Here is a 10,511-nt window from a genome sequence, read left to right on the forward strand (position 1 = left end):
AAACAACCAAGGAGGGAAATTTGACGCTCTCTAGGGCCTTGTCCTCATCACCCTTATCCTTGTTCGCTGGGTTAGTGGTTGGTTTCATTATGACGGGAAGAAGAGTCCTTCCCATGCAAGGAGCAGGGACAGAAGCGGCTAGTGTCGAGAGAGAAGGTTGAAAAGCTTGCATGCTCCTTCAGGCTGTGGACCAGCGGAGCACAGGTCTGCACATATTTCTCTCTTTCCTTTCCAGGAGTCTTGATTCCTAGATTGCTAATTCTCAATTTTATCTCCTAAGGCTGAAGTCATTAGAATCATGCCTTACTCTTTCTCCAAGGCTAAAGGCCACTGAAACTGCTCTGTCCCTATCAGCACAGGGGACGCCTTGGTCCCCATGGAGTCCACATCTCACAAAGGCTGACCATAACAAGAGTAGTGTCCCCTGTACCCCAGCCCCAGAAACCAGACCCGTAAGCCTCTGTCTCCTTCAGCCTTAACAGCAGTCAGTCAGGATTTGGGTCTCCTAACCCGTATCTTAAACTAGTCTCTCAATCTCTCTGGGTGGTTTCCCTGGATGACAAAAATGTTGTGGTATCAGGTAATCAAGCATTTTTCATGCTCTTCCTTGACTCTGTGTGGTTATTATCCTTGCTCCGTTATATGAAATAACCGTTATAAATCTCACACACTTTGGGATGAGATATAAGGAGAAAGGTTCAGGAGCAGTGGCATTAGTTCTATTTTTGTTCCTCTGAGTGCTGGGTGCAGGTCCAGGCACTGATGGTAGAAGCACCATCGCATAGTGGCTCAGAGGGAGGATGATGGGGCCAAACCAACAGGGTCGAGATCCTGACTGCACCACTTTCCTACTCTATGACCTGGGACAAATCATTTCCTCTTTCCGTGCTTCTGTTCTTGTATCGAGAAAGAGGAGTAAATAATGGCACTTACTCTGCAGGGTTTTGAGGAAATATTAAGCTCTTCCCCTGCTGTGCCATAAGTGAGTCCTTTCTTACTGAAGAGGGGCCCTTCCTTAATTGGAATTCAGGCTGATGGGTTTCTCTGTGCCTGCCTTAATGAGTTCCAGAAGATGTATGATTTGTAGTTTATCCAGCCTTTTCTTATCATTGGTGCGGGAACAACAAGAAAACTTTTTCTAGTTTTCTAAACCCTACATATGAGCAGAAATGAGATGATGTCTTCTCTTCATTTAGATATACATAATTATAATGGCTTAGACAATAATTGCTTAAAGAAGTTCCTGATACGTGGTAAGCATATATACATGTTTTGTTAAATAAAGAAAGAATAATTGAATACAATGCATTATGCATGTAAGATATTTAGTGAAATTAATTCTTTTCTGGTGTTCTAGGTGTAGTCCTTTTCCATAAGGCTCATATTCAGTGAAATGACAGAGAGAAAAATTTCTTTAAAAGTTTCCATGTTGTTCTACTGAGGAAATGTGTGTACCTTTCCTCCAAAAAACTCTTACTAAAATCACTTAATTCATTAAATCCCCAAAACCCATTTTGGACTTTTCTGATGAGTTTATCCCATAGACCTTGTGTGCACATCTACATCACTGTGTCGGTTGAAGCTTGCCTCAGTCTGGAACTCCTCCTCCTCCAAAATAAATACGTAATAAAATGTTATCAAGATAAGGTCAGGCAGCCAATTGCCAGCATATGCCTTGATCACAATTGAAGTGATCAGAGCAAATCACTTGTCTTTGCAAGAGCTGATTTTGGAGTGGAAATCCGATGTTTCTGTTGGACAGGCCAGAGACCTGGCCAGAGGTGAGACAAGACCAGGCTTGTTCCAAACTGTTTTCCTTCCTATGCTGGAGATAAAGAGCCCTAAACTATGAAAGTAAGAAAGATTTTCCGAAGCCCATATTTCTTGAACACTTGTTGAAGAAAGTGGCCATACTTAGTATCTGAGAGAAAAAGCTTGTTGGTGCTTTTCAGGCTGATGGTGTGGGAGCAGGGCACATTCTCTCTTGTCCTGATTAGGCCTCCAGTCTTTTTTTTTTTTTTTTAAAGATTTTATTTATTTATTCGACAGAGAGAGAGACAGCCAGCGAGAGAGGGAACACAAGCAGGGGGAGTGGGAGAGGAAGAAGCAGGCTCATAGAGGAAGAGCCTGACGTGGGGCTCGATCCCAGAACTCTGGGATCACGCCCTGAGCCGAAGGTAGACGCTTAACCGCTGTGCCACCCAGGCGCCCCTAGGCCTCCAGTCTTAAGCAAGACCTCTATGCCTATATGCCTGAGAGGGGAGCTTCCTCATGCCTGTCCCTCCTCCTCATGGCAGCCAACCTCAGCCTTGTCTTTATGGCAGGAATTGCATGGAAGAGTATTTCCTACCACTCTCCCAGTGGTAGCATACATTTACTAATTTTGAAATAGGATCCTGGGCCCAGGACGATTTCCTGTCCCTTTCCAGGAGTAGTGGGCTTTTATTTATTTCGCTCTTCTCCAGCAACAGTGGGTTTTTGCTCATGCCTTGTGGGTGGCAGGAGTTGTTACCCCTCTTCCAGCAGTTTAGGAGTTTTGCTATAGAGGAGAAGAGAGGACAGATAGGGGGTTGCATTGTATGCTTTCTTCACAGAGACATTCCCTGCAAAACCAAGGAAGGCACTTTCTGGTCTTCACCCTATCCCCAGCCTTTATTTATTTATTTATTTATTTATTTATTTATTTATTTATTTTTAATAATAATATTTTTTATTATATTATGTTAGTCACCATACAGTACATCCCTAGTTTTTGATGTAAAGTTCCATGATTCATTACTTGCGTATAACACCCAGTGCACCATGCAATACGTGCCCTCCTTAAAACCCATCACCAGCCTATCCCATTCCCCCACCCCACTCCCCTCTGAAGCCCTCAGTTTGTTTCCCAGAATCCATGGTCTCTCGTGGTTCATTCCCCCTTCTGTTCACCCTCCCCTTTCTTCTTCCCTTTCTTCTCCTACCGATCTTCCTACTTCTTATGTTCCATGTATGAGTGAAACCATATGATAATTGTCTTTCTCTGCTTGACTTATTTCACTTAGCATTATCTCCTCCAGTCCTGTCCACATTGCAGCAAATGTTGAGAAATCGTTCTTTTTGATGGCTGAGTAATATTCCATTGTATATATGGACCACAACTTCTTAATCCAGTCATCTGTTGAAGGGCGTCTCAGCTCCTTCCACGTTTAGCTATTGTGGACAATGCCGCTATGAACATTGGGGTGCATATGGCCCTTCTCTTCACTACGTCTGTATCTTTGAGGTAAATACCCAATAGTGCAATTGCTGGATCATAGGGTAGCTCAATTTTTAACTTTTTAAGGGACCTCCACACTGTTTTCCACAGTGGCTGTATCAACTCGCTTTCCCACCAACAGTGTAGGAGGGATCCCCTTTCTCCACATCCTCTCTAACATTTGTTGTTTCCTGCCTTGTCAATTTTTGCCATTCTAACTGGCGTAAGGTAGTATCTCAATGTGGTTTTGATTTGAATTTCCCTGATGGCTAATGTTAGCACCTGGAGAAGGCCTATGGAGAAGAATCTGTGAGTAGGTAGGACTCTTGTGTCTGGGGCTCCAGGTGCTTCCTACTGTCACACTAGCTCACATTCAATCTTTAGCAACTTAATAAAATTCTAACTAATTTCCTACCTGTTGGTATGGAAGCCACCTTATTCTTCTTGTGCTCTGACACAGGTAAGACCATCTGTGTGTCATTTCTTATCTCTCTTGGTATTCAGCCTACTTGGTTGTCCTGTGCCCTCAGTTTTCTAGTGAGTTCCAAAAAATTATGATTTTGTAGTTTTTATCCAGCTCTTTCTCATCATTAGGGTGAGGCCAGTGCTCTTTAAATCCTAGTCAAAAGCAGAATTAAGATGATCTTTTCTTAATTAAGATATGCATTGTTATACCTTACTTTTGGTCTAGAAACTACATGAAGGGTTAGCAATGGCAAAAAATAAAAAATCCAAAGCTATTCATTTACTCATAACTAGTTGGACTATGAAGTTTTAATTGATTCTTTTGGTGGGGTCTGTGTTATGGTCTGAGTTATTTATTTTGCCAGCTAAATTGAAGGATAAATATAATATAACCATCCAACATGTTTGTCTTCTATGGGTAAGATCACCCATTATCAAGGATCCATTCCACCAGTTATAATATGCACTTGTGATGCAGGAAGATTTTTTTCTCTTCAGGTTCTTTGTAAGGAGAAGTAGTCCACTAAGAATACTGGACAGTTGAACAGTTGGAATGGCCTAAGATCTCCAGAGGACAAGGAGTCTTTATCATTGATCGGCACAGAAAAACCAGAGTCCCATGAGTGCAAAGAAGCCAGACACTCCTCAAGAGAGTAATCAACTTTAGTGGAGCTGTAAGTTTATTTTCTCTGGGTTTTGACATGACAGACAGTCTCAGGTACATCCATGAATAATATTTCCACCTCCTCTTTCAGCACAAGAACATGTATTTCGCTTAAATGTTGCTTGTAAAAGGTGCATTATCAAAAAGGTTAGTGTGATATCCTATTATTCCATCCCCAGCTTTTTCTATACCCAAATGTCCAACTTCTTATTTCTTTTTTAGGAATTATTCATGGTTTCAAATGTTGAGTGTCTTTGTTATTTGACTTTTATTATCTATAGAAAGAAAACGTTATGGAAAATTGACAAAGGGAGGAGTGTCTGGGTGGCTCGGTCGGTTAAGCAACTGACACTTGGTTTTGGCTCAAGTTGATACCTCAGGGTCGTGGGATAGAGGCTCCACACTCAGCATGGAGTCTTCTGGAGATTCTCTCTCCCTCTCCCTCTGCCCCTTCCCCTGTTCTCGCCCTCTTTAAATAAATAAATAAATAAATAAATAAATAAATAAATAAATAAATAAATAAATAGAATCTTTAAAAAAAAAGAAAATTGACAAAGGGAAATATATTTTGAGATTGAACTGATTCATATGATTAAATCAAGTAATGGTATTTACATAAGTAGAATTGTAGCAACCCTATCCTAGATATTTATTAATAGTTATTTTATTTTTTTGAAGACTTATTTATTTATTGGAGAGAGAGAGAGAGAGAGAGAGAACGAGTTGGGGGAGGGGCGGAGGGAGAGAATCGTCAAGCCGACTTCTCGCTGAGCACAGAGCCTGACTTGGGGCTTGATATCACCACCCATGAGATCATGACATGAGCCAAAACCAGGAGTTGGCCACTTAATCAACTGAGCCATCCAGGCGTCCCTAATTATAATTATTTTAAGATAATTTTTGTTGGAATATTTTTCTTAAGTTTGTATTTAATCCCAGTTAGTTGACATACAGTATAATATTAGTTCCAGGTATACACTTTAGTGATTCAGCACTTACATGTAACACCTGGTGCTCATCACAAGTGCCCTCCTTAATCCCCATCACCTATTTAACCCATCCCCCAACCCCTTCCTACCTGGTAGCCATCAGTTTGTTCTCTATTGTTCAGAGTCTGTTTCTTGGTTTGCCTCTCTCTTTTTTTCCCCTATGTTGATTTGTTTCTTAAATTCCACATATGAGTGAAATCATATGGTATTTGTCTTTCTCTGACTTACTTCACTTAGCATAGTACTCTCTAGCTCCATCCGTGTTGTTGCAAATGGCAAGACTTTGTTCTTTTTTGTGGCTCAGTAATATTCCATTGTATATTAGAATATTCTTTCTGGCATATTAGAATATTCTTGATCAAAATTCAATTTAGAAGCATCAGTTGGAGGTATGGCTATTAATTGGGTTTTTACAGTTGTTGTATCCTATAATTCTGTAAATTAATTCTACTAGTAATAGCTTGGGGTATCTAAAATAAAGACTGACTCTGTCTAGGTCATTAATATTAGTAAGTGCAACATATATGCTATGAAAAACCATGTGAACTGTTCCTCTAAAAATTAAAAATAGGACTACCATATAATCCAGCAATCTCACTTCTGGGTATATAGTCAAAGGAATCGAAAACAAGATTTTGAATAGCTATCGCATTCCGTGTTCACTGCAGCATTATTCACAGCCTACATGTGGAAGCAACCTAAGTATCGACTGACAGGTAAAGAAAACGGATAAAGAATGGATAAAGAAACAGTGTTATATACATAAAACAGAATATAATTCAGCCTTTAAAGAGAAGGAAGTAGGGACGCCTGGGTGGCTCAGTAGGTTAAGCGTCTGCCTTCAACTCATGTCATGATCTCAGGGTCCTGGGATCGAGCCCCACATTGGGCTCCTTGCTCAGCAGGGAACCTGCTCTCCCTCTGCTCCTTGCCCCCTGCTTGTGTGCTCTCTCTCTGACAAATAAATAAATAAAATCTTAAAAAAAAAAAAGAAGGAAGTACTGTATGGATAAAACTTAAGGACATTATGGTAAGGGAAAGCCAATCACAGAAAGACAAATACTGCGTGAGTCCACTCATGAACTGTCTAAAATAATCAAACTCATAGAAGTAGAAGGTAGAGTGGTGGTTACCGGGAGCTGGGGAAATAGAAAAATGATAAGCTGCTGTTGAATGAATATAATGTGTCTGTTATGCAAGATGAGAAAGTTCTAGAATTCTGCTGTACAATATTGTGCTTACAGATAACAATAAGGTACAATAATATACACTTAAATATTTGTGAAGGGCACATATTATTTTTTTAGCCAGAAATAAATGAGTAAGATTTTTTAAGATTTTATTTATTTTTTGACAGAGAGAGACAGCGAGAGAGGGAACACAAGCAAGGCGACTGTGAGAGGGAGAAGCAGGCTTCCCGCCAAGCAGGGAGTCGGATGCGGGCCTTTATCCCAGGAGTCTGGGATCATGACCTGAGCCGAAGGCAGACACCTAACGATTGAGCCACCCAGGCGCCCCTCCCTGGAATGTGTTCTACAGTGATGGTAAGCAAGACCATCTCCACAAAGCCATAGTATAGCCTAATGAATAATACAGAAGAATAAATGTGTCGGTTATATATCTACAGAGGGAATATTATAAGGAAACCAACCTCTATAATAAAACGGTGCTGCATGTCATGGTTAAAGAAAAAGGACTCAGTAAAATTGAGGAAGAACTTAACATTACTTTTAAATACCCTTTGTAAAGTTAGGTAACTTATGAATACAGCATCCCTATGTGTCTCAATTTCATGCGTGACATGGAATCCTGTCTTTCCAACTGGTATCATGAGGAATCTTTTTCTCTGAGTGTCATGAGGTCTCCTATAACTACTTCAGTGACACAGTATCCCTCCTCCCTTGCTGACCACAGGGATGTCTTAGAGAGGGACCTGAGCTTGATGGCTTGTTACTTTGGTGTGTTAAGAAAATAGGCTGTGGTGGTCTACAGCCTTGGCATGGAGAGCTCTTCCCTTCTTTCTGGCAATTCAGTCATACTACAAAGTTTTAAATTCTGAGTCTCTTGTTTTTTCATGCCTTCCCACAACAGTATCTTTGGGTATCTGGATTCAGCTGGATAGTGGGTCCAGAAAAAGGATATAAAACACAATATTCTCTATTATAGCTGCAGGCATCATAAATGAGAGGAAGAAGGAAGAAAGAAAACTTGAGCCCCCAGTTTGGTTCTCAGAGGTTTCTAATATTTAAGGACAGGCTAGGACACATAGCCTCTCACCGCGGAACATCTAGCCAGCTCTAATGTTTGTTAATAGGACCAAGATTGCAGAATTGGTTAATGTCGATGTTAATTTCAGGGACCTTGGGATGCCTTAAAAATGGCTCAAGATGAGAAATGCAGCAACTGTGCTGTTGCTGAGTGGTGGCGAGAGAAGATGTGATTCTGAATATGGGGCCACAGAGGACAGAAAGGTAGGTGGCACTCTGGAGAAAATGATGCTTCAAGTAGAATTTCAAATAACTCTGGTGAATGTCCTTGCCAGGCATTTCTTGGAATTTGAAGGTTTATGTCTTTCTGTGTTATTACATACACTAGCTGAAAATATTCTTTCCTTTGCTGTGAACCAATTCTGCTTTCAATAGTCAGCATGTTTAATGGGAATCGTGCAAAGGGGTAATTTGTGTCTGCCTAGTAATCCAACTGGTGTCCATACTGGGACTCAAGCCAATAAAAATGGATATTTCCTTTTCCTGCCACTGACATTTCTGACACAAGGACTACTAAACATATATATGTGGTACATGCTAAATTGACACCCAATTATTTTGAATCCAATTTGTAAATTATACTCTGGACATCTTATAGCTTGGTCCCACCCAATTTGCTAACCATTCCCTGACCACCCCGCCCCCCATCTTGTAATGATAGTCTTCAGTCCATATCGCACCTATCCTGGTGCTTAATACCAAAAATTACAACTTATGTTTTTGGAGTGCTTAATATGTGCCAGACGTTTTCCCAAGTTGTTTGCTTATATTTTTTTCATTCATTTGATTTGTGCAATACACCTGTAATTTGGGAACTGTCGTTTTCCCTCATTTTAGGAATGACAATTCTGTGACACAGAGATCTTAAATAATTTCCCCCACATTATAGAGCTGACAAAAGACAGATCTGGATTTTCATTCAGAGAGTCCAGCTCCACAGGGTGTACTAATCACTACACTACACTGCCCCATCCTCAGTGTTTATGTAATATTATTGATGGGTTTTGTTTTATATTAATAGGTGATTACGAGAATGTAAGCTCTTCAAGGGATCTATGTTTCATTCAGTATGTGTCCAAATTCCTAGAATAGTCCCTGGCACACAGTAGGTGATCAGTTAATATCTATTCTATTGTTGAAATGAGAAAATTGTGGAGAATTCAACACATCTGTTTTGTGCTATTAGCACATAGAAAGGGCATGAGACATTCATATAAAAAGGCAGGAGAATCTTTGCTCATTTTGACAGCACTACTTCCAATCCCTGGAATTTCCCTCAAGGAAATTTTTTTTTTTAAAAAAAGGAGAAAGGAATAAAAGAAAGAAAGAAAAGGAACTTTAGTATTCCATATTAAGTAAAGGTCGTGTAAATGTGATATATTAGTATAATTGAATATTTGTCATTTGATATATATTGATCTCTTTATATATTGATCTATAAACACACACACACACACACACACACACACACACACACAGAGACAGACCTAGAAGCATATTTACAAATATCTAAAGATTCATCTATTTATCTATTGACCTATAGACAGTGTGTGTCCCCACTATCCCCTCTCAATGTCTTCCAACTGATGGACCCTCTAGTTTAACTTCCACAATCAAACACAACATTTGTTTATAGCAGGGTGATTATCAGGATGGAAATGGACCCATTTCAAGAAAGATAACACTGTTCTCACTTTCTTGGGGTTTCTGTGAGGAAAATGCTACCACTAGTCAGTCTTTCTGAGGAGCATATATACCTGATGTCCTATATTCATGTGCATAATATGTTAACATGGTTATTAAACAGAGATCAAAGGGCTACTGGTGAAAGATTCACTTCACAACACCTACTGAAGAGATAGAACACACTTTGGTCACTAAATAAAAGGGGGTCAGGAGTGATGGCACCAGGATGGTGGAATGGGAGGCTCTTGACTTTGTCTCCTCCCAGGGACACACTCAGAGGGGGCAGTTCCCTCTGAGAGAAATCCAGAAACTTTCAGAGCAACTTCTACACATGAGGTGAATGAGAAAAGAGCCACATTGAAATGGATAAGAAGGGCTAAGATATGCTTGCCATAAACCCCACCCCAGCACAGCACCTTACAACAGGAGGGAACCCCCAACTCCCAGTTTCTTCCTGAGAAGCAAAGGGTTGGACCACACATCTAGTGCCTAGTTTTTAAGGTTGCCACCCAAGGGATGGGCCCCCAAATCACCTTGCTCTGAGAGCCATTGTGGCTTGGCATACATGAATCTCACAGGGCCACATCAAACAAAGAAGCAGTTTTTAAATGGGTTCATGAGCATTTTTTTCCCCCAGCAATTCCTTCAGGGCTCAGCACAGAAGGAGCAGGCAAAATGCCACCTCCCAATTTGTCCCTGGAAAGGATTTGACTGTATACTTTCTCAGCTGCTGCCTTAGGTTCTGGCTTCCAATCAGCCCACATGTGGGAACTCACTGGGATATTCCCAGAACCTAAAAGAGCTAGTGGTACATCTTCTGCTTTCTCTCCTCATATAACTGCAGTAATAAAACAGTCTCCAGTTTCTTCCTGAAAGGAGTTTGTCTACAAATCTAGCACCTCATTATCTTCTCTCTACCTTTTTTTTTTTTTAGCAGCTCATCTTCTAAGGCTGCCATTTGGGGGACTGATTTCTAAATTACCTAGTTTCGGGAGCCAGTGAGTTTCAGCATTCATGAATCCCCCAGGAACACACAAAATAAAGAGTTCGCTCTAAATAGGCACAAAAGCATTCCCAGAGACTCTCCCCTCTGACTTAGCACAGAGTAAGTAGGCAAAAACACCCAGCTCCCAGTTTCTCCCTGATAGGGCTAGATTGTATATCGAATATCTTGACTTTCCCAGGTGCTGCCTGGAGGTTGG

The sequence above is a fragment of the Ursus americanus genome, chromosome 24, assembly GCF_024610735.1.
Source record: "Ursus americanus isolate L20-20 chromosome 24, mUrsAme1.1.p, whole genome shotgun sequence".
In the NCBI taxonomy this organism is placed as follows: domain Eukaryota; kingdom Metazoa; phylum Chordata; class Mammalia; order Carnivora; family Ursidae; genus Ursus; species Ursus americanus.